This window comes from Acomys russatus, chromosome 23 (genome assembly GCF_903995435.1).
Source record: "Acomys russatus chromosome 23, mAcoRus1.1, whole genome shotgun sequence".
In the NCBI taxonomy this organism is placed as follows: Eukaryota; Metazoa; Chordata; class Mammalia; order Rodentia; family Muridae; genus Acomys; species Acomys russatus.
In genome coordinates, this window is record NC_067159.1 from 9,638,705 (window position 1) to 9,663,142 (window position 24,438).

Consider the following 24,438-nt stretch of genomic DNA (forward strand, 5'->3'; position numbering starts at 1 on the left):
ATTCCCCTTCCTCTGTGTGCCCACCTGGCCTCCCCACTAAGGGGAAGTGATAAAATTGGGGACACCAAAGTTCATGTCAGAGGCAGTCCCTGCTGTTCCCACAACTGTGGAGAATTAGCTTCTCATTGGCTATATCTGAACAGGAGGTCTCAATTTACTGACTGCATTGCTCTTGGTTGATGCAACAGTTTGTGCAGGCTTCACTGGGCCCAGATCTACCAGCCTTGATGGTCTCCTTCTAGGGCTTTTGAACCCTCTGGGTCTTCCCATTCTCCCATTCTTCCATACCACTCTCAGAGCTCCACCCAGAATCCAAAAGCAAGATCCAGTATCTGTCCCTATCCCCTACTGGGTGGAGTTTCTCAAAGGTCATCTATGTTGGGCTAAATAGCACACTTATAAGTGAGTATATGCTATGTGTGTCTTTCTGAGTCTGGGTTACCTCACTCAGGATGATCATTTCTAGTTCCATCCATTTGCCCGCAAATTTCAAGATTTCCTTTTTAAATAGCTGAGTAGAATTCTGGTGTGTAAATGCACCATGGTTTCTTTATCTATTCTTTGATTGAGGGACATGTAAGTTGTTTCCAGATTCTGGCTATTACAAATAAAGCTACTCTGAACATAGTTGAGCAAATATCACTGTTGTATGGTGGTGAATTGCCAAGCAGTAGTATGGCTGGTTCTTGTGGTAGCATTAGTCCCAATTTTCTGAAAAAGAGCCATATTTATCACACTGAACAAAACTAAAGTCCAAGTGAATTAAGGACCTCAACATAAAGTCAGACACACTAAATCTGTTAGAAGAAAACGTGTGGAAGAGCCTGAACTCATTGGCACAGGAGACAACTTCCTAAACAGAACACTAACAACTCAGGTCCTAAGATTAACAATTAGTAAATGGAAGCTCATGAAACTGAAAAGCAAAGTAAGCCAAAGGACACTGTCAACAGAACAAAACAACAGCCTATAGACTGGGAGAAGATCTTCACCAACCGCACATCTGACAAAAGGCTAATACACAAAATATATAAAGAACTCAGGAAACTAAACACCACCAAACCAAATAACCCAATTAAAACAAAGAAATATTGAACAGCCGAGAAACACTTAAAGGAATGCTCAATGCCCCTAGTCATCAGGGAAATGCAAAACAACTCTGAGATTCCATCTTACACCTACAAGAATCGCTAAGATCAAAACTTCAAGTGACAGCACATGCTGGTTAGGATGAGGAGGAAGGGGAACACTCCTCCATTGTTGGTGGGAGTGCAAACTTATACAACCACTTTGGAAATCAATCCCAATAAGTTTCTTATGTGAGGTTTGTCGTGTGGTGTGACTTTGTTGTGTTCCACGGCTCCTGACTGCCAGGACAGCTTTCCCTTCAGAGCTACACCACTTACAAAAAGAGACTGTCATTATTTTAGCAAGGACACCACTGTGTGATTGCATATGAGGTATACAAGTGGTGTAGGCTTATATGTATGTGAGAGAACCAGAGGAGTACACCAAGCAGCCAGCTCTGTCATTCTCTGATTTATGCCCTTAGACAGGATAATACGCACACATGGAAGATGAGGAGAGAAAGAAAGAGAAGGGAAAGGATAGAGAGAGAGGGGAAGAAAGAATGAGATGGAGAGAGAATTGGGAGGAACAAAGAAATAAAATGGAAGGGAAAGAAGAGAGAATGTGTAAGGGAAGGAGGGAGGATTATATGTAGACAATTTGCATCTAGATAAACCAAGGTAATCTCTCATTTCAAGACATGAATATGATGACACATACCGGTAATCTCAGTGCTAGGGATGCTTAGGAAAGAAGATTACAAATTTGAGTTCATCCTAGGTTAAATACTGATATATATGCAACTAGGATGCTAAAGATAAAACTTCAATCCATGAGATAAAAATAAACTGAGATGTATTAATGACAGTGTAGATATTATATAAGAAACTATTTGTAAACTTTAAGATAGTAAAAAACCTTTTAAATGACAGAATATAAAAGATTTAAATAAATAGAGCATTTCTAAATGAAGGGACAATATTAAATATTGTTATTTTTATGTAATGGGAATTCCCAAAGGAATAGAGAGAAAAATATTCGAAAATTTGATATGTTATTAATTCTGAACTAGATTAAAAATAATTTACTTATATTACAAAGAAGCTCAATAAAATCCAAATATAAAAAAATTATACTTTAAAAGGAAAATTATACTTTATCAAAACAAAAAAATGAAAGCATACACCACATTCTCTCTCTCTCTCTCTCTCTCTCTCTCTCTCTCTCTCTCTCTCTCTCTCTCTCTCTCACACACACACACACACACACACACACACACACACACACACACACCAACATCAAAATAACAAGAATTAGAAATCATTGGTAATATCTGTCAACATCAAAGGTCTCCATTCCCAAATAAAAAGACACAGGCTAATAGAATGAATGTGAAAACAGGATCCATCAATCTGCTGCATACAAGAAACACACTCAGCAACAAGATAGATATTATCTCTGAATAAAGGGCTGGAAAAAAGGTTTCCCAAGCAAATGGACCAAAGAAGCAAGCTGTAGTAGCCATTCTAGTATCTAATAAAATAGATTTTCAACCAAAATTAATCGAAAAGAGATTGGGAAGGACACTTCATACTCATCAAAGGAAAAATCCACCAAAATTATATCTCAGGTCTGAGCATCTTTCCCCCAAAAGAGAGGGTACCTTCATTCATAAAAAGAAACATTACTATATACCATATTTACTTGTGGGAATTGCATGGAAGGAAGCAATTTTTAAGAGAGTGAAAGGTTTGGGGGAATTTTTTAGTTTGTATTTGGAGTCTTCGTGAGTCTAGTGTTGACACCTTGAATCTGGCTGAATCTTCGGGGAGGCAGGGAGAGAAAATATGCTGTAGACACCCTTGTCTCCCCCATTTTTTATTTTACAGTCACGGTGATTTCCTCAGTGCACAGGCAGCTTTAGGTTGAGGGAGGAGAGCACCAGCTGCCTCACTTGGTGTTTTAAACATGAGTTCCTTAGATGTCTGAGTTTATTCAATAGTTCATGGGTTTAGGAAACCCAAAATATTTTATTAAGAAACCATTTCAAAATAAATTTACATTGCTCATTTTTCTTGCCCCACCCCACTGGATAGGACAAAGGGTGAAGAGCTCAAAGAACCCTGACTTCTCCCTAATTTCATTGTGCAACGTTAGGGGCCCTTGTGGAGATATTTTGCTTCCTGGGTGGGAGACATGGGTGGAGATGTCTGCTCTTGCAGAAAGTGCTTTCATATCAGGAGCCTACATACCAGGCCCTGTTTCCATCCACAAGCCACATGTACATAATCTAGACAGTGTTCTTGGGATCTGCACTTTTAAAACCTATTTTTGAAGATTAACCACATTTGCAAGATGATTGACCGGATCTTTGCCTAACTCCAGCAGTGCACAGGAAGTTCAAAGAGATGATACATGTAAATTTTGAGGTGGGTTATAAACAACAGGGGTCAAAAATTAAACCTCTATTTTAAAAAATATCACCAAATCTATTACAAAACAAATCAATGTGCTTAATGTTGAATTTGGCGGGGGGGGGGGGGGGGAGCTTTCAGATTTCTCTAGCTATAATTTTTAAATGCATACAAATTATACGTTTGGGGTTTTTTGTTTGTTTGTTTTTGTTTTTTTTGTCTTCAACAGCGCTTCATACTTCACAGTGTTCTCTGGTCATCAACATTAACTCTTGGCATACTACTGCTTTGTGGGTGTTTCCCTTGCGGCAACAGTACATGTGATAAGAGGTACAATCTGTTGGATTTTTGTTAATGTATTTTTAAATTCCAGTTTAATTTGTTTTAATTGTTGGTACTTAAGTTGTCAGACAGTAGACATGCTTTGTTTACGATCTATTACAGGTTAGAGTTATGCTATTATATGTGGATGAAAAATAGATTTGGTATTTTACAGAAAGAAACATTACTATTACTAAAGTTTAAATTCCTTATTGAACCCATCACATTAATAGTAGGAGACTTCAACACCACACTGTCACCAATGGATAGATCATTGAGACAAAAACTAAACAGAGAAATAAACGAACTAACAGACATCAAGAATCAAATGGACACAGCAGATAACTACAGAACACTTCACCAAAACACAAAAGAACCTTCTCAGAACCTCATGGAACCGTCTCCAAAACTGACCCCATATTTCATCACAAAGCAAACATCAACAGTTACAAGAAAATTGAAATAATCTCTTGTATATTATCAGACCATCATGGATTAAAGCCGTATTAAAAAAAAAAAAAAAGCTGGAGTTCAACAATAAGAGAAACAAGAAAAAAACCTACAAATTTATGGAAACTGAAAAGCTTCCTACTCAATGACCAGTGTGTCGGGAAAAAAATAAAGAAATTAAATATTTTGTAGAACTCATTGAAAATGAATGGATAACATACCCAAACATATGGGTCACAATGAAAGCACTGCTAAAAAAGAAAGGTCATAATATTAAGCGCCTTCATAAAGAAAGTGGAGAGGACTCATACTATCAACTTAATATCTCACCTAGAAGCTCTAGAACAAAAAGAAGCAAACACTCCCAAGAGGAGTAGATGGCCGGAAATAACCAACCAATAAATCAGAAACACAAAGAACAATACAAAGACTCAATAAAACCAAGAGTTGATTCTTTGAGAAAATCAACAAGATAGATAAATCCCTAGCCAAGCTAACTAAAAGGCAGTAATCAAATTAACAAATTCAGAAATGAAAACATAACAACATAACAAGAATTACTGTAAAAATCCAAAGAATCATTTGGTCTTACTTCAAAAACCTGTATTCCACAACAATTGGAAAATCTAAAGGAAATGGTGATTGTGTTGACAGATTTCACTTGCCAAAGTTAAAATCAAGATCAGGTAAACAATTTAAACAGGCCTATAACACCCAAAGAAATAGAATCAGTCATCAAAAGTCTATCAATAAAAAAAAAAAAAAATCCATGGCTTTAGTGCAGAATTCTACCAGACTTTCAAAGAAGAGCTAATAGCAATACTCCTTAAACTAGTCCACAAAATAGAAACAGAAGGAACACTGCCAAATTTATTCTATGTGGTCACAGTCACCCCGATACATAAATCACACAAAGACTCACCAAAGATAGAGAATCTCAGACCAAATTCCCTCAGGTATAATAATGCAAAAATACTGAACAAAATCCTTGCAAACCAAATTCAAATACATCATGCACCATGATCAAATAGGCTTCATCCCAGGGAAGAAGGGCTAGTACAACATACAAAAATCCATCAATGAAATCCACCATATAAACAAACCAAATGAACAAAACCACATGATCATTTTATTAGATGCATAAAAAGCCTTTGACAAAAATCCAACACCCCTTCATTATAAAAACATTAGAGACATGTGGGATACAAGACCCATGCTGAAACATAAAAAAGGCAATATACAGAAAGCCAATAGCCGACATCAAATTAAATGGAGAGAAACTCAGAGCAATTCCACTTAAAAAGGGGACAAGATAAGACTTCCCACTTTCTATATATCTCTTCAATGTAGTACTTGAAATTCTGTTTAGAGCAATAAAACAACTGAAAGAGATCAAGGGGATACAAAATGAAAACGAAGAAGTCCAAGTATTGCTATTTGCAGATGATAATGGCAGTACACATAGCTGACCCCAAAATTCTACCAGAGAAATCCTACAGCTGACAAACACCTTCAGCAAAGTGACTGGATACAAAATTAACTTAAAAAATCAGTAGTCCTCCTTTATGCAAATGGCAAATGGGCTGAGAAAGGAGTTAGAGAAATAACTTCCTTCACAATAGCCACAAACAATATAAAATATCTTGGTGTAACTCTAATCAAGCAAGTAAAAGACCTGTAAGACAAGAACTTCAAGTCATTGAAGAAAGAAATTGAAGAAGGTATCAGAAGATGGAAAGAGCTTCCATGTTCATGGATCAGTAGGATTAACATAGTAAAATCTTACCAAAAGCAATCTACACACCTTAAGAAAGCAATTCTCCATTTACTATTGAAAAGCAAAAAACCAGGATAGCAAAAACAACCCTGTACAATTAAGGACTTCTGGAGGTATCACCATCCATGATTGCAAGTTGTACTACAGAACAATAGTAAGAAAAGCTTCGTGATATTGGCATAAAAACAGACAGGTCCACCAATGGAATCGAATAAAAGACCCAAAAAGTACCTCATACATCTACAGGCACTTGATTCTTACAAAGAAGTGAAAACCATACAATGGTAAGAAGAAAACATTTTTCAACGAATGACGCTGGCCTAACTGGGTGTCAGCATGTAGAAGAATGCAAATAAGTTCATATTTACAACCCTGCACAAAACTAAAGTACAGGTGGATCAAAACCTCATCATAAAACCAGAAATACTAAATATAATAGAAGAAAAAGTGGGGAATAGCTTTGAGCACATGGGGACAGAAGACAACATCCTGGACAGAACCCTAACAGCTCAAGTACTGAAAACAACAATTAATAAACATGACCTCATGAAACTGAAAAGCATATGTAAGGCTAAGGACACTGTCAACAGAAGAAAGCGACAACCTACAGACTGGGAAAAGATTTTCACCAACCCTACATCTGAAAAGGGGCTAATATCCAAAGTATATAAAGAACCCAGGAAATTAAACACAAAAATGACCCAATTAAAATGGGATACAGTGCTAAACAGAGAACTACCAAAAGAGGAATCTTGAATGGCCTAGAAGCACTTAAAGAAATGCTCAATATCCTTAGTCATCAGGGAAATGAAAATCAAAAGGACTTTTTGAGATTCTTCTACCTCACACCCATCAGAATGGCTAAGATCAAAACTCAAATGACAGCACATGCTGGCAAGGATGTGGAGAAAAGTGAACACTTCTCCATTTCTGGTGGGAGTGTAAACTTGTACAGCCACTTTCGAAATCAATCTGGCACTTTCTCAGAAAATTGGGACTAGCTCTACCTCAAGACCCAGCTATACCACTCCTGAGTATGTACCCAAAGTTGCTTCACCACACAACAAGGACACTTGCTCAACTGTGTTCATAGCAGCTTTATTCATAATAGTTAGAAGCTGTAAACAAGCTAGATGTCCATCAACTGAAGAAAGGATAAAGAAACTGTGGTGCACTTACACAATGGAATACCACTCAGCCATTAAAAACTACAAAATCACGAAATTTGCAGACAAATGGATGGAACTAGAAAAGACCATCCCGAATGAGGTACTCCAGACTCTGAAAGACACACGTGGTATGTGTTCGCTTATAAATGGATTTTAGCCATATAGTACAGGATAAACACACTACAATGCATAGACCCAAAGAAAATAAGTGACAGTGAGGATCCAAGAGATGATGCCTAAACATCACTCAGAAGGAGAAATATAATAGACAGAGGTAGTGGCTGAAGACAGGGAACACAGTAGGAGAGGAAACGGAGAGAGAGATATGAAGGGGAAGAGCAGACCTGGGGAACGTAGAGGTGGGAGAACAGAAGGCCTGTAGAGAAAGGATAAACTGTTGGCAGAGGCATGTCTGTGACAAGCTGGAGACCTAAGTCATGGTTGGCTCCCAGGGGGATATGAGAGGGACTCTAAAAGAGACTTCTAGTAGCAGGGGTCATAGATACTGAAGAGGACAACCTCTAACTAGAAAAGTCTCCTAGTAGAGGGAAGGGAACACCAACCCACCCACAAAAATTTCCATTCAATGTTCATCTTGCCTATGAGATATGCTAGAATAAATACAGAGCAGATGTAGCTGAGATTGGCCAAAGGTCCAACCAATGCCCGGGCCAACCCAAGACCTACCTCATGTGAGAGAAACAACATTATTAATGATACTCGGCTATGCTTCCAGACAGGAGTCAAGTAGAGCTGTCCTGTGAGAGGTTGCACCCAGCAGCACCTCAAAACAGATGCTGATACTCACAGCCAAACATTGAGAGATGCACAGGGAGTCTTGTGGAAAAGTAGGGGAAAGGAGAAAAGGACCTGGATGTGACAGGAGCCTCACAAGAAGACCAAGAGAGCCAGCTAATCAGGACCCAGAGAGGTCTAACAAGTCTGAAGCACCAACCAAGGACCTTGCATGAACTGGACTAGACCCCCTACAAAAGTGTACCTGAGGGTGTAGCTCTGGGTTAGTGTGGGTCCCATAGTAAGGGGGGGGGGACTCTCTCTGACATGGGCTCTTCTGCCAGCTTTCGATCACTCCCTGTCATCAGGACTGCCTTGCCACCACAGGGGAAGAGGACACACTCAGTCTTGATATAACTTGATGAGCTTGGGGCACTACTAAGGGTGGCTCCCCCTTTTGGGGAATAAGGGAGGAGGGTGCAGAGGAGGGAGAGGACAGAAGTGAGGGGAAAGGATGGATGGGCTATGACCAGGATATAAAGTGAATGAGTAAATAAATAAATAAACAATTTAAAGGGGAGTTTGTAGTAATAATAACATTGAGTCCAGGAAGGGAGAAATGAAAATTCTTGTATTGGAAGTGTACTATTATTAACTTATAGCAACTGTGGTTACCTTCCTTGATGCCCTCCATAAAATTCTAGCATGAATTTAGAAAAGCTTTTGAGGCCCAGGAGCTGGTGGCACTTGATGAGTGCTGTGTAATAGACAGAGGGAGGTAAATTTTTTTCAAAGTGTGGCCACTGCTCAGTTGTCAATGATCTAGTAGATGCCCTACAGATATCAGTTGTGTTCACTAAGTTAAAAAGAAATGTTCTGGGGTGGTTTGAAAGGAAGAGTGGGTGGGGATATGGTCAAATACGTTATATACATCCACAGAACTCTCAATGAATAATTAGAAATAACATTTTACATGAATTCTTCTAGCTTGTGGATCCAACAAGGTAGGAGGACGGTCAATACAGAAGGGGGGAAGAAAAGTAGGATGAGGAACAAACATAGTGCATGCTGTAATCCCAGCATTTGTTTTCAAATTTTACACTCAAGATGAGAGGCAAGAAGACTGTTACATGTTCACATGTTCTGGAACAATCTATGGTATATAAGTTAGATCCTGTTGCAAAAATAATTACAAGTAACTATGGAGTAGGATAGCAAGTTTTAGGACATATGTCAAAGAGTTGTGTGTTCATTGTTGCTGTAGGCACAATAGCCAGATCTTCCTTCCCCGTCTTATCTTCCTCCCCCAGTTTGTTTGTTTGTCCAGAACCCAGCCTGAGCAGCAATCTCCTACTAACCAAAGGTTCATTCCTCTCAGGGCAGCAAGTACGCTGAAGGGAGACTCATGTTACTCCTACAGCTCCTGAGATCCAACACCCCCAGTCTCATGCCCAGCTCCATAGCTGGAATCCTGATGTGGTCACACATTTCTCTCTGAACCATCCCCAACATATCATACAAAGACCTTTTCCTCCAACTTTTCTTCCCTCAACTCATCTCAGTATCCCAGCCTTCAACACCAGCAGGCATTCCCTATAAACACACCAGCAAAGCAGGCCAAGAAAATGGGTAACACAGCAGCTTGCACTCTTATAAACCCCAGAGAGGAAATAAAAACCAAGAGACAAAACTCCCACCCAACAAAGACAAATCTAACAATCAGCACTTAGACTTATAATCATTCAAAGCCAGATACCCAAATGACAGGAATAAAACACAATTAGCAACACTCAGAGCAGTATGTCTCCACTAGAGCCCAGCTGTCCTAGCATAGCGGGACTTGAATACTATCCTTAATACTGATACTCTGCTATTCTTGCAGAGGAGAGCCTAGCTCCACCCAGAAGTGAGTTGAAACAAATGCTGAGACTCACTGTCAAACATTAGACAGAGTGCTGAGGAGCTTTGTAGAAGAGTCGGGTGGGGAGACTAGAAGGACCAGGAGGAGACAAGAACGCCACAAGACCAACGCACTCAAATAACCTGGGTCCGGAAGGGCTCACAGAGACTTAAGGACCATGCATAGACTGAATCTAGGCCCCCTACACATATGTAGCCAATAGGTAGCTTGGTCTTCATGTGGGTCCTCTAGTAAAGGGAGCAAGGGCTATCTCTGACATGGACTCTGTTGCCTGCTTTTAGATCACTTCCACCTGGCAGGGCTTCCTCACCTGGCCTTAGTGGAAGAGGGTGTCTCAGTCATGATGGGACTTGATGTGCTGGTGTGGGTTGGTAGCAGGGGAGTGGGGCTTTCCCTTTCTGAGGAGTAAGGGAGGGGAAGGAGGAAAGCGGGGGAGGGAGGGAGGGATGGAGGGAGGGAGGGAGGGAGGGAAGGACCTGGAGCAGAGGAAGGAGGCGGTTACAATCAGGATGTAAAGTGAATAAATAAGCTGAAAAAAGAAAAGAAAAAAGACAAGAGAAAGAGAGAATAAGAAAGAAAAAAAATGCTCTTTTACCAAAAGAAATCTAGAGATTCAGCACAATCCCTATCAATATCCCAACACAATTCTTACAGACCTTGAAAGGACAATTCACAACTTCATATGGAAAAAAAACAAGTATAACTAAAACAATTTGAACAATTAAAAACTGCTAGAAGTTCCATGATTCCTGATTTCAAGTGGTACAACTGTGTTCCATCCAACCACAGTACTTGCTCAACCAGTTTCATTGTGGCTTTATTCATAATAGCCAGACACTGGGAACAACCTACATGTCCCTCAACAGAAGAATGGATAAAGAAAATGTAATACATTTACAAAATGAACTGTTGAAAAATGGCATCATGAAATTTACAGCTTTTTAAAAAAGCATCATGAAATGTACAGGCAAATGGACAAAACTAAAAAAGGATCCTGAATGAGTTAACTGAGACCCAGAAAGGTAAATATGATATATATTCACTTATAAAGTGGATATTAGTCATTAACTACACGGTAACCAAGCTACAATTCATAGACCCAGAGAGGTTAGAGAAAGAGGAGGGTTTGGGTGGTGGGGACAGGATGAGGGAATCAGATTGCTGGGGTGATGGGGTGGAGGGAGAAAGTAAAGAGATCAAAGGCTGTAGTTGTGGGTGTTTTAGGGGTGCTATGGAAACCTAGCACAGTGGAAACTTTCTGGAATATATGAAGGTGATCCTAAAATGAGGACTCCAAGTAATAGGAGATATAAAGTCTCAGCTGACCATCTCTTGTTGCCAGGCAACGCTTCCAGTGATGGGACTTGGTTACAAATGTCGTGAAAGATTTGTACAATGAAAACTTTTTTAAAAAGTATTTCTGTACTTGAAAAATATATGAGAAATGGAAAGATATACTGTGTCCATAGATCTATTTTAACAATATTGTTAAAATGTCAGCTGTTTACATATATTATATATAAATTCCTTACAATTTTAATCCATAGCCTCAAGACAGATTTATTTGTAGAAAATAAATAAATTCTGAAGTTCCTTTAGGAATTCAAAGCACTTAAAATAATAAGATGAATTTTATAAAGAATAAGGTTAGAGGCCAAATATTACCCAATTACTTTGTTTATATAAATCTACAACATTAAAAGTCATCTAGTCTTAATGCTAATCAAAATAATGAAATTAAATAGAATTAATATATTTGTGGCAAACTGATGTAAAACCAATATGTAAAGTCAATGCAGTACAGAATGAAGGATATTCTTTCAACAAACCACACTGGAGAACTGAACATCAATATTTTTTATTTGACTGTAAATTTCTTATTATATGAAAAAATATTTGTAAATTGATACTATATCTGGATGTGAAAACATAAAACTCCTGAAAACAATGTAAGAGATATTTGCCAATGTGGTCAAACAGTTCTCAGATAAAACACAAAAAGCCCAGTCCAAAGAGTTAATAAGTTGTACCTCTTCTGAAGATACCGCTAGGAGAAAGAAAAAACATATGGAGAGAGAACATTTACAAATCACATAATGAGGTAAATTTTTTTCCAAGTTAAGGACCCCTATAGTACCTACTATTCAAGAGGCAGGAAGCTGAGGCAAACTATCTCTTCACTCCAGGAGTTCAGCGTTAGTCTAGAGCAATGGTTTTGAACCTTCTTAATGCTAGGACCCTTTAATACAGTTCTTTTTGTTGTGGTAACAAAACAATAAAATTACTTTTGTTTTTACTTCATAACTGAAATTTGATACTGTTATGAATCATACATTAAATATCTATGTTTTCCAATGGTCTTATGCAATCCCTGTAAAGGGTTGTTCAACCCCCCCCCAAAGGGGTCACAGCCCCCATGTTGAGAATCACTGAACTAGATGGTACAGTGAAACTTTATATTATAAAAAGAAAGTAAATGTTTTTACACATAATATATTAAATACTTTTAAGATTCAACAGTAAAAGAAATAAATAAGCCAATTTAAAAATTGGCAGATATTTTACTATAAAAATATGTGAATGGTAAATGGGAGCAATTACTTGTCTCTCTTGTCAATGGGGGTGTACTATATACCACATAATAAGGTTAATATATTTTTTAAAGTAAGCACACCAAGTCTTAATGATAATATAAAACTATAATTCTTATATACTATTAATGAGGATGTACAATAATATGTTCCTATTGAAAAACATATTTATGGTTATGTAAAATGTTAAAGATTTATGATCCAGCAATTCATTATGCTTCTAGGCATTTTCTTAAGAAAAATGAAAATATAGTCTCATACAAAAAATTATACAAGAATGTTCAGAGCAGCTTGGTTTGTAGTAATCCCAAATGGGAAACAAATGCCCTTTGACATACTAATGCACAAATGAAATATGCTTTAACTAGATACTGGAATATTTCTCAGTAATAAACTAGAATGTACTATTTATGATATGCTGCAGAATTTGAATGAAGGATGAATAGTAGAGGGTTATTGAAAGGATTAAATAACACTAAAGATTTTTTTTCAAAAAATATGGAAACATCTAGTATAGATATGTATATAGAGAGAATTAGAAAGGAGTTGGGTAACCTGTAACAGGGCAACAACATCCTACTAAATACCAGAGGCTAATGAAAAAAAAAGTGCCTTATATGAGTTTACTTCTTTGGGGGTTGTTGGACACTGATGTCAAATAGACACTTAAATAATATAGTATATTGCTCTTTTTTTTCTTAGTTACACCCAGAACTTGGTAGTAAGATCCTATTGCTGAAGACACTGCATACTTGAGTCATATAACACAAAGAAATCAAGTTATGAATCTCAAAATGTCGTCTCTACTGGTTAAATTTCATAATGCTGGAAGGTTCTATGCAAGCTACTAGAAGAGAAAAGCAGTCACTAATCAAACACAGCTATGAACCCTGTGGGCTAAAGAATGATTGCCTCAAGAAGATATGTCTATGATGCAATAGTGACATGAGCATCATGTGAGTAACCAACCATTTTCTGATTGGATTTAAGTCATGTCCACAAGATGAAACCCATACCTGGCACCATAACCAAGCTAAGAACCTATGCCTAACAATTCAGAGAGCATCAGGAGAAATCTACTACTGTTCTAATGACTTACCATTATGACCATAAATCAGTGCATCTCTCAAACTGCATCTGAGAGGTTTCTGTGTGCAGTATACAGTAATTAATACAGTAACCCACAACTGGCTAAGGTACAAAGAATAAGAAATTGAAGAATTCTCAGCCCTAAAGAAAGAACTGTCTCCCTATCAGGGCTCATGGATCAACTCAAAAGAGGGAGCATAAAGAAGTGAGAGCCTGAGGTGGTGGATGAACACAAGAAAAAATTTTTCTAGACATGGAAGATCTACTGCAAATAAGTCCAGAGTTTTTGACAGCATTACAAACCAAAACCCATGCAAGCCTAATCCAGACCAAATCTCAACAGAGGAGGTGAGCTGGGCAAACTATCCTACTCCAAGCAGTGGAATTATTGGCAATTTTTAGCTACTGTGAGTGACAGTTTACTCTAAGAGTGTAGGACCTGATAAGTCAACCACTTTCCAATGAATGACCACATGTCTAAGAATATTTGGACAACACCAGTTGGAAAGTTGAATGGATTGGAAATTGGAGTGAATCCAGGAAAAATTGGGAGCTGTAATGAATATAGTAAAAATATCATGTATGAAACTTTCAAAGAACTAATTAAAATGTAAAAGAATAGGTATGGTAAGTAACAAAAGATACATATAAAAGTACATACTACGTGATTCAGGTATTTAACATTTCAGAAAATGGAAAAAATAGAAATAGAAATTGGACCAGAAATTACGTAAGATAAGTATGACGTGAGGTAAAAAGTTGAGTATAGTGACAGATGTATGAAAGGGACTACAAAAAACAGGAATTTTTAAGACTGTGGCCTATGTTATTTCTCAGCTGAGGCAATGTATTTACACAAGTGTGTATGTTGGCATAAGGTTATTTTGTAATTCAAATGCTGATTTCTGTATCCCCCATGTCTGGTTGTAAGCCTTGTTCTGAGATCTCCTGTCTCAGTGTTTCATAAATTTTTGCTTCCCAAATGTCCCCTTCTATGCCATAAAGCAGCTTACAGCCAATCACTGAGCAGGAGAAAGAATAGGTCTGGACTTCCTGCCAAATAAGGAAAGAGGAGTTAGAAGAAGAAGGAGATTCAGGCACAGGCAGAGGTTCAGGAGAAATGAAGAAGATTCAGCTGGAGCAAAGAAAGAACTAAAAAGCAAGAAACTTGGGGATTTTTGGTAAAGGTGGTGTCAGGATAACATAAAGGCTTAACAACAATCTTAAACTACTCAAGATTGTCCCGTAAAGCCTTTAAAAAAACAAATATTAAAGAGTCTCAATTATTTGTGTGATAGCCAGGTTAAAAAAGAAATGAAGAGAAACAAACATAATTTTATAAAAATAACAGTAACATATGTATATGTAAAAAGGTCCATCCTGATTTGTTGCTATCCATGACTCCAAATTCATAACATGTCTACCGACTTGCGTAAGTTTAGAAATCAGCCTTTAGTATTTGTTCTTAAATCTCCTTCCTTTCTTTTTTGCTCATGTGGTTCTATCATAAAATATGTCCTTTTCAGTCCCTCTCAACACATATTCTTACTAGTTATTAACCATTCTTTCACTCAGCTTATATCATTTCCCACAAAACCTTCCATGATGATTTCTTTTTTTTTATACCTAACCCTCACTCCTGTAAAGAATACCTGCTCTCTGTGAATCTCTTTCCCTTGAAAGAGATTCAGATCCCTCTGTTATAAGCATCTCTTTCTTCACAGGATGTAAACTTTTGAAAATAGGCATACCTAATTAATATTTGACTCACTGAAACATAGCACAAAAGTACATTAAAAATTAATAAGACTGCTAAAACAAGTAATTTAACATCATTAATTAGCTCCAAATAGTCTAATATAGTGGACTCAACAAAATACTACAAAGTCGGGGGCTTTGGTGTTGTTCTTAAATGATGTTTTAAGCATAAGAAAAAGTTCTTCATCAACCAACAAGATAATCAAATGATCTGCCTGCAAGAGCCATATAAGTCCCAGCATCCGTGAATCCTGTCACAGCATTTTCAGACTCATATACACCTGTTTTCCACAGAGCGTCAAAGACTCAGGTCCCCACAAACCTGCAAGTATCACCTCTGATTCTTTCCTTCACAGTAAACAAAAATATATCTGCTTCCTGCCTTCCTGATTTTTTATTTGCTCAGACTCATGTCAAAGTGAATGATAAAATCTGTCCAGTTGGTGAATATGACCACTTCTTTTACAAAATCTACAATGGTCCTGTTTTCATCTAATCACAGACAAAATTTTCCTATCCTTTCCTCACCATTACTGGCCAGTTTCTGAACCTCCCACCCTTCTATCTAACATTCAGGGGAACTGACACCTCCCTAACAGTTAAAATCTGCCACTTCCGGCCCATGACTCACAGCATTTTCAGAGGGTTCTTTTTTATGAAGAACGCTCCTGATGTCAATTTCCAGTAAACCTCCGAAACAAAACCACAATGATCTGGGCCCACATCTCAGGACTCAGTGTGGAAGGCAGAACTGAACACCATTTAATTACTCAAAGCAAGAAACTTGAGCTAGTAAACTATGGTAGGTTCCGAGTTTGAGCTCTCTCTCCTCTCTCTCTCTCTCTCTCTCTCTCTCTCTCTCTCTCTCTCTCTCTCTCTCTCTCTCTCTGTATGTGTGTGTGTAATTGCAGTACCATATACTCTTGCCTTCAATGAAATCAAGTTTACAGGTGTCTGTGGTTAGACAGAAACTTCAAAACACCTTACCAGTCCTATAGCTCTGTCTTTACCTAATTCAGTATTAGATGCCAATCTGTAACTACAGCAAGGAGCTTTGCTTTTACATAGACCATTTATGAGATATTAGCAAGTTCTTCCCAAACAAAACCAAAAACAAGGCAGTAAGGAATGATCAGACATTTTGAAAGTAAATTACTTAACTTTAGGTGCCATGTATGCATCGAAAGGAGGGAGCCAACCAACAGTCCTGCACAGATATAACGCCTAGGAACCACAACAAAGACCAGCATGGCACAACAAGCCTAAGACTGCAATAAAAGTATGCATAACTTGGGGTAACTAACAGGTCTCAAGTCGTATGCAGGACCTACTCAAGAAGAGGTAAATATCAGAAACTCAGCGCTGGGCTAGTGAATTTGTGAATTATGGAGGACCACCAAAAACTACCACTTTGCTAACCAAGAAAAATCCCTAACTACATGCTTAACATTTATCCTTATGCCCACAAATAAGTATAGTCTTCACCCTACATCAAGGAAACTTCTGTTTGCAGTAGACAAAAAAACATTATGGAAGGCCACAATCCATCAAAGTGAGGAGTTTTGGAATCCAGTCCCAATGAATACATCTATGAAACAACTCACCAACATGGATGCTTATACATGTGTGAGAACAACAGTAGACACCCTAACACGTACTGGGATAAAACCCACAAGGCTGCAACCCTAGCCCAAGAACTACAGGCAACTACAGAATGATGACAGTGGGAGAAACCATCTTCCCCAGAGAAGAGCGCGCCAACTGATTATCCAATACCAAATGGTCAGTCAGAAAAGCATACATATATGTGACATTATACAAACCTAGTAGGCTGTATTTATGATAGTGTGTGTGCATGTACAGGTGTGTGTGTGTGTGTGTGTGTGTGTGCGCACACGTGTGCACGCATGTGCAACGTGTGTGTGTGTGTGCATGTGTAAGAGAGGAAGGGAGGGACAGAGGGAAGGAGGGAGGGAGAAAGAGAAATTAATGACAAAAGAGTCCATGAACTTGAAAAATAACTTTGAGGGATATATGGGAGGGCTTGGGGAAAGGAAATAGAAGAGGGAAATTATGTAATTATATTATCATTTTAAGGGGGAAAGAAATAACTTTTAAAAACAAAGATGAAGGTGAAGGTTTTTTATGTGCGCTGTTTAATAAGCTTGTAAGCTAATGTTCATTGTGAGTCTGTAAGCAAAAAGTATAATTAGAAAACTAGAGGATTTTTTTATACTAAAAACTCCTTATTCATTATACTTCTTTCAGTGCGTTGAGGTCTATTTAGTCTGAGATTATGGACAGGCCAGCACATATCAACTCAAGACAGGTGGACCTTGGTAGGAGAACATATCTCTTGTCGATATGATCTACAGATACTTTAAGACTTGTGCCTGCCTGTGAACCTAATATCAGCTTCAGCGAAGCACAGAACTTTGATGGACTTGCTGCTCTCTCTGAAAGTGGGATGAAGCCGAGTCAGATTGCGAGTAGTAACTGACCTACAGTTGCTTCCAGGTATGGAAAGACCAGGTATGACCAGTGTAACTTGGTGAAGATGACTCACTGAGTTCCTAGAGTACAGATCACGTTTGATAAACAGAAGCTTTAGAGCCAGGTTTGCTTCAAGTTCCAGCACTACCACGTAAGTATACCCTTGGACAACTTCCTTAAGCTGTCAAGCTTCCAGTTTCCTCATCTTTAAACAGGACTAATACTATTGCCCTCACAGGTTGTTCTAGGGTAGAATTTCCTGAATGGCTCAGTGCCAGAGGTTCAGTGAGAGCCAAGTGAAGAGCCAAGACAATTCCTGGGAGTGGCCCTGAGTTTCTGAGAGGGTCTCAAGAGTGAAACAGACTGTTGCCAGAAAGGCTGAGTAATCCTTTTCCTCATTTTGTGTCTTGAAAATATTTCTTTAAAAGTTTTGTTTGCCCTTTGTAACAAAAAAGTTCATGGGGTAGAGATCTTTATAATAAGACTACTGCTGTTTAAATTTGGGGCAGTTATCGAGCACACTCACACAGTCCATCCTGTAGACACCTTATCCTTTTTATTAGTCTAAAAACCAGGAAGAACTTTGCAGTAAATGGTACAACCTTTCTACCTGGTGGGAATGGACAAGCAGCAGAGAGGATTTGCCAGAGATTAATGGCCTACATTGTGAGCTCTTACCTATTAGTTGTAGAAGTGAATATTTTCCTTTTTCCCAAAATCTTTCCTCCCAAGTAACCAACCTCCCTCTTGCCCAGCAGCAGTAAGCCCGGAGGCCAGATCTGGACAGCTGTCTGGTTTCTATAGATTCTTTTGATTCAACACCCTGAGACCATCCTACGGGCAGGTTCCTAGTCCACAGAGCAACCTGCACACAACTGGCGTTTGGGGTAAAAGAAGTGGTGTGAGCTAACTATAAACACTAGGCAAGCCACTGTAACTAAATCAACATACTAGCTGTTGGATGGAAACTGAAGGAAAGAGAATGGCTATAGCATCACAAAAAGCTCTACACTTCCTCCTGATCAAGTGAAACACACAGATTAAAGACAGCAATGCTTGCCCTTATGCCACATTCTGTCAAAATTGTTGCATCTAAGTATCAGGCACAGCTCTGGCCTAAGACAGACCTGGACTCATCTGTTCAGCAAACTTGCCTTCTGCTTTCAGTTGCCTACTAGGAGAAAGGGCTTGGTGTTTCCTGTGGTCATATGACTAGTCTCTCTTGCTTAATTTTATTTGTTCCATGTCTGTGGCAGGGAGTAGGGGAGTAATACCTTCTTGAGTACATATGCAGGGTCTTATAACTGGAAATGTCATTATCTCCAGTCTCTATAATAACTTCAGAGCAGAGTCCTCTCTCAGAGAGTCTTTGGAAAACTCCAAACCTCATGTGTTTTGTGTGCATTATCTCTACATTACAGAAAAGAGCACATTCTATTGTGTGTTCTTTGTGTCCCTATAGCTGTCCTTCATTGTAGTCTCTTTGGGATTGATAATCATATCACTTATATTTGTGTTTTCAGCACTTGAGCACAATGCCTGGCCGCTGGGACATAGAGAAGGAGGGAATGAGGGAGGAAAGCAAAAGTAGTTCGAGTGCTTCTTGGCAGTCAGAGAGCATTAGAAGGTAAGAAACAACAGAATGTTTTCTTTACATCTTTCTCTCTTGTTAACAAACAAAACTGAAATCCTTTGAGTGGTAGTAATTTAGCTGTGTTGGCCTGGGCTTGGAATCACATCCTGAGGGCCTAAAGGTAAGAAAACATTGTATCTAAAAGCAAAATGGTGTTCACTGGCCCACACAGGAAACCACGCAGTGGTTCAGCATCTGCTCTTTATCAACCAGTTTCAAAACAGTGAAGATTCCGTTCAAGACTGAGAAAGCAAAACTTTGCTCACCTAGCAGATAAGATTCTTCTTTGGCTCAGTCTTGTAATACGCATGACTGCCCAGAAGAATTTCTCAAGGACAGAACTATTACTGGAAAAATTTTTCCTTCTCCTGCCTTCCTCCTTTTCAACAGTACCTACCAAAGCACTGTCAGACTTCAAGGGGTGCCTAACCCCTGGTTTTTAACTTAGTTCACTAAAAACTGGTCATTATTTATAAATATAAAGTTTAGTAGCCTCTGAGGGACGCTTCAGTTAAGCTATGGCTATCTCCCCTGAACTCTAAGTGAATAAATGTGGCCACAGGGGACTTGGCTCTCTCTCATTTAGATCATAATCAAATGAGCTTCTCACAGTTCTTGGACCAATAAAAACCTGATACAGACATTTTGAATTGATAAGGAACAACCATGTTAGTCTCAGAAAGCCAGGACCAAAGCTTAACTATCAATTTGTTGAATACTTGCAGCCTAAAGTTAGTTATAGTAGATTATTTGGAAACTATCACCACCTGCTTAGGTGAATTTCCACCTAGCTACACATTTTATATAAGCTTTGTCACTGTTCATGTTGGATCTAGCATAGATCATTTAATGCAAAGAAGGAAACCCTTCAGATCGTGTTTGTCTTGCTCTTTGAAAGCCCCAAACTAAGCACTCTTAGGAGGTATCTAAAATACGGTTACTGAAATCATAAAGTACAGTTACAGTGAACATATTGTGTTGCAGGTTTTTTGTTTGTTTGTTTTATTTTGTTTTGTTTCTCCCATCTTACACCAACGCATGATGTTCAGAGCACTCACTTTCCTTTTAAAATGTTTTCAGATGAAGACAATACGTCTCCTGGCTGCTGTTCTAACTCGGTCTGGCTATGATTTTCCTCCCCACTTTAAAATCAAACCTTAAGCTTTATAAAGAACAAATAAAATAGGCAATCTCCCCAATTTCAACTCATCTCACACTGAAAACTTCAAGCATTAGAAACCGCCATATACAGTAAGCAATTGAAGTGCTATGGTCATGTATGCTCATGGACTCTCAAAGCCAAAGAGATATCAGCTAACAAAATGCTAATTAAAGTATTCCTAGCCTGATTGCCTGAAGGAACTACTGATCTAAATATTTGTAAAAAGCAGACATTTTAAAGTTCCTTGAGAGATAATAGAGACTCCTAAATTACTTTACCCTTCATTAGCTGGTTCAGAGCTGTTGTCTTACCTTTTGTAGACAGTGTCCCTCAGTGAATACTTCAGGTAGAATTTGTTGAGTATCTTTAAGGTGGTCAGGAGAGGTTGGTAACGGCAGAAGTCTGTGTCTATTTGTGTAAAAGGAGAAGTGAAGAGAGCAAAAACACGATCATGCTGTGACGACAGGAAACCCAAGCAAGAACAGTGAGGAAGTGAGACTGAGTGTTCTCTCTTAAGCTCAGATATTCAACTGTTCCCCAGCGGGTTTTTAGAGGCTTCCACCCACACCCCACTCTACGCTGTTTGGGGAACGAAAGAGGACCTGACACACAAATCTGAGTCCTGGTGAACTTTACAGTGATTTGGATGACAGTTCCTGACTAGAGAACAGAGCTTCTCAATAGAAATGACACCTAGGAATTTCCTGTGGATCTGTTGTTGTGTACCTGCCCCCATCACCTGACTACAAACTATACTACTAAGCCATATTGACAAAGACAGCATGGTACTGGAACGAAAAAATACTTGTAGACCAATGGAACATAATAGAGGGCACAGAAATAAACTTGTACGAGTATAGATACCTATTTTTGGACAAAGATATATAAATAAATGCACTAGGAAAATACATTGTGTTGAATAAAAGGTACTAGCAAAATTAAATGCATACTACCAGAAGAATTAAGTTATCTCTGTATGTTTTATGCTTCACAAAAATAAATTTAAAGTAGATCAAAGACCTTAATTTGAAGCCTAAAATGTTGAAAGTACTATTGAAGACACTTCAAAATATCAGGATAAGCAAAATCTTTTGGAATATAATCTCCTTTTTGAAATATAGTTTATTAATTTATTCATATTACATCTCAATTGTTATCCCATCATTTGTATCCTCCCATTCCTCCCTGCCTCCCATTTTCCCATTACTCCCTTCTCCTATGCCTGTGACTGAGGGGGACCTCTTCCCCCTGTATATGCTCATAGGGCATCAAGTCTCTTCTTGGTAGCCTGCTATCCTTCCTCTGAGTGCCACCAGGCCTCCCCATCCAGGGGACGTGGTCAAATATGGGGCACCAGAGTTCGTGTGAAAGTCAGACCCCACTCTCCACTCAACTGTGGAGAATGTCCTGTCCATTGGGTAGATCTGGGTAGGGGTTCAAAGTTTACTGCATGTATTGTCTTGGCTGGTGCCGTAGTTTGAGCAGAACCCCTGGGCCCAGATCGGCCCATCATAATGATCTACTTGTAGGTTTCTAGGGCCATCTGGGTCCTTCTATTTCCCTATTCTCTCTTGATTCTCTCACCTAGAGTCCCAATAGGAATTCTTTCCCTCTGTCCCACTTTCCTGGTAAGCAAAGATATAAGTCCAGATATAAGTGAGTATATACCATTTTACTCTTTCTGCTTCTGGGTTAACTCACTCATTATGATCATTTCTAGTTCAATGCATTTGTCCACAGATTTCAGGAATTCCTTATTTTTAATAGCTGAGTATTATTCCATAGTGTAAATGTACCACAATTTGTTTATCCATTCTTCTACTGAGGGACACTTAGGCTATTTCTATGTTCTGGCTAGTATGAATAAGGCTGCTATAAACATGGTTGAGCAAATCTTCTTGTGTGCTGGAGCATCTTCTGGGTATATTCCAAGGAGTGGAATAGCTGTGTTTTTAGGAAGCCCTATTCCCAGTTTTCTGAGAAAGTGCCAGATACATTTCCAAAGTGGTTGTACAAGTTTGCATTCCCACCAGCAATAAAGGAGTGCTCCTCTTTCTCCACATCCTCGCCAGCATGTGGTGTCACTTGAATTTTTGATCTTAGCCATTCTGACAGGTGTAAGATGGAATCTCAGAGTTGTTCTGATTTGCATTTCCCTGATGACTAAGGAGGTTGAGCGTTTCTTTAAGTGTTTCCTAGCCATTTGATACTCCTCTGTTGAGAATTCTCTGTTTAGTTCTGAGCTCCATTTCTCAATTGGGTTATTAGGTTTGGTGGTGTTTAATGTCTTGAGTTCTTTATATATTTTGGATATTAGACCTTTCAATAGCATAGGAAATTTAAAAATGGGATTATAGAAAATCAAAATGTCTCTACACAGCAAAGAGCATACCAGAAAGTGAACAGATAGCCTACAGAATGGGAGACCACCATTGCCAGCTACGTGTCAGACAGAAATATGAAGGACTGCACAAATTAAGGACAATCAAAGGAAACGCCTTTAAAACTGCTTGTTGATAAATAGACCAGTGAACCTAACAGATAGTCTTCCAAAGAAGAAACACAGGAGTCAGATGTTGAGCTATTATGTATATTTAAGTGTTCAGCATCCTTAGCCAGTAGGGAAATCCATATTAAAACTACTTTGATATTCTGGTCCTTTGGCTTTTACAAGTTTCAATCTCCCTTTCCATGTGTTTTGTCCCTTAGGTCTGGGAGATCCATCTCTTGAAGATGGGCACCCCCCATAGTTATCTCTCCATTTTGATCAGTTGTGGATTTCTATAATGGTCTCTGCTGCAAAGAAAAGTTCGCTTGGTGAGGGTTGAGATCTACACACACCTATGGATATGAGGATGGATATTTAGAATACAATAAAAATTACATTGTGCTGATCAAGTGGAAGTGGTAGATTCTCCTCTACCATCCATGACTTCTTCACTAGACCTTGGTAGCTGGCTAGCTTTCCAGGACTACACACAATTGAACAGACATTAAAAGTCCAATTTGATAGCTGCTACTTAGCACCAAGATACGATTGTCACTATTGTGCTTTTAGGAATATCTTGTCTTGATGGTCATTCTTTTGGTTTATATGCAGCACAACTGTATAGGACTCGGCTGTGTCTCTCCATTGGCAGACTGTATAGCATCTTCTGAAACTATGAAAGCTAGTCTTCAAAGGGGAGGCTTTTGGGTCAAACCCATTTCAAATCTACCAAGTCCTTGGTCTGAAGGACATCAACTATTCATTAATAGGATCTTAACTTGAACTTTGGTGAGACAACTGTTCTGAGTAGTTTTATGTCAACTTGACACAAGCTAGAGTGATTTGGGAAAAGGAAATATCAACTGCAAAAAAAAAAAAAAAAAGTCTGCACAAAATTGGCCCCATGGGCAAGCCTATGGTGCATTTTTTGATTGATGATTGATATGGGCCCAGATCACTGTAGGTGGTGCCACTCTTGGTCTGGTGGTCCTGGGTATCATAAAAAAGCAAGATATGTGATCAAGCTGGTAAGTAGTGTGCAACCATGGCCTCTATATCAGTTCCTGACTCCAAATTTATCCCCTACTTGCATTCCTGCCCTGATTTCCCTAAGCAATGGAGTGTGACTAAGAGTTGTAAATAATTGCTTTCCTCCTTGAGTTCCCTTCGGTAATGGCACTTTTATCACAGTTGTAAACCCTAACAGAGACAGAAATTGGTACCAGGTCATGGGGCATTCATGTAGCAGACCTGACCATGTATTTTGGGGAAGATTGCATGGCATTTGAACTTGGATATGGAAATTCCATTTAGTGTTCAGTGCTCAGTTGATTATTCTCTCAGAGCTTGGAAGATGAAACTATTGAGA

At 38.7% G+C, this 24,438-nt stretch overlaps 1 protein-coding gene across 1 annotated transcript in view; it reads right to left on the reverse strand.

The window, feature by feature from the left end:
- Positions 1-21,069, reverse strand: part of Cd53 (CD53 molecule) — a 37,047-nt gene extending 15,978 nt beyond the window's left edge. Inside the window, exon 1 of the mRNA XM_051165644.1 lies at positions 20,893-21,069. The gene's annotated coding sequence lies outside the window, so the exon portion shown is untranslated. The remainder of the gene's footprint in view (positions 1-20,892) is intronic.
- Between the last annotated feature and the right edge of the window lie 3,369 nt (positions 21,070-24,438).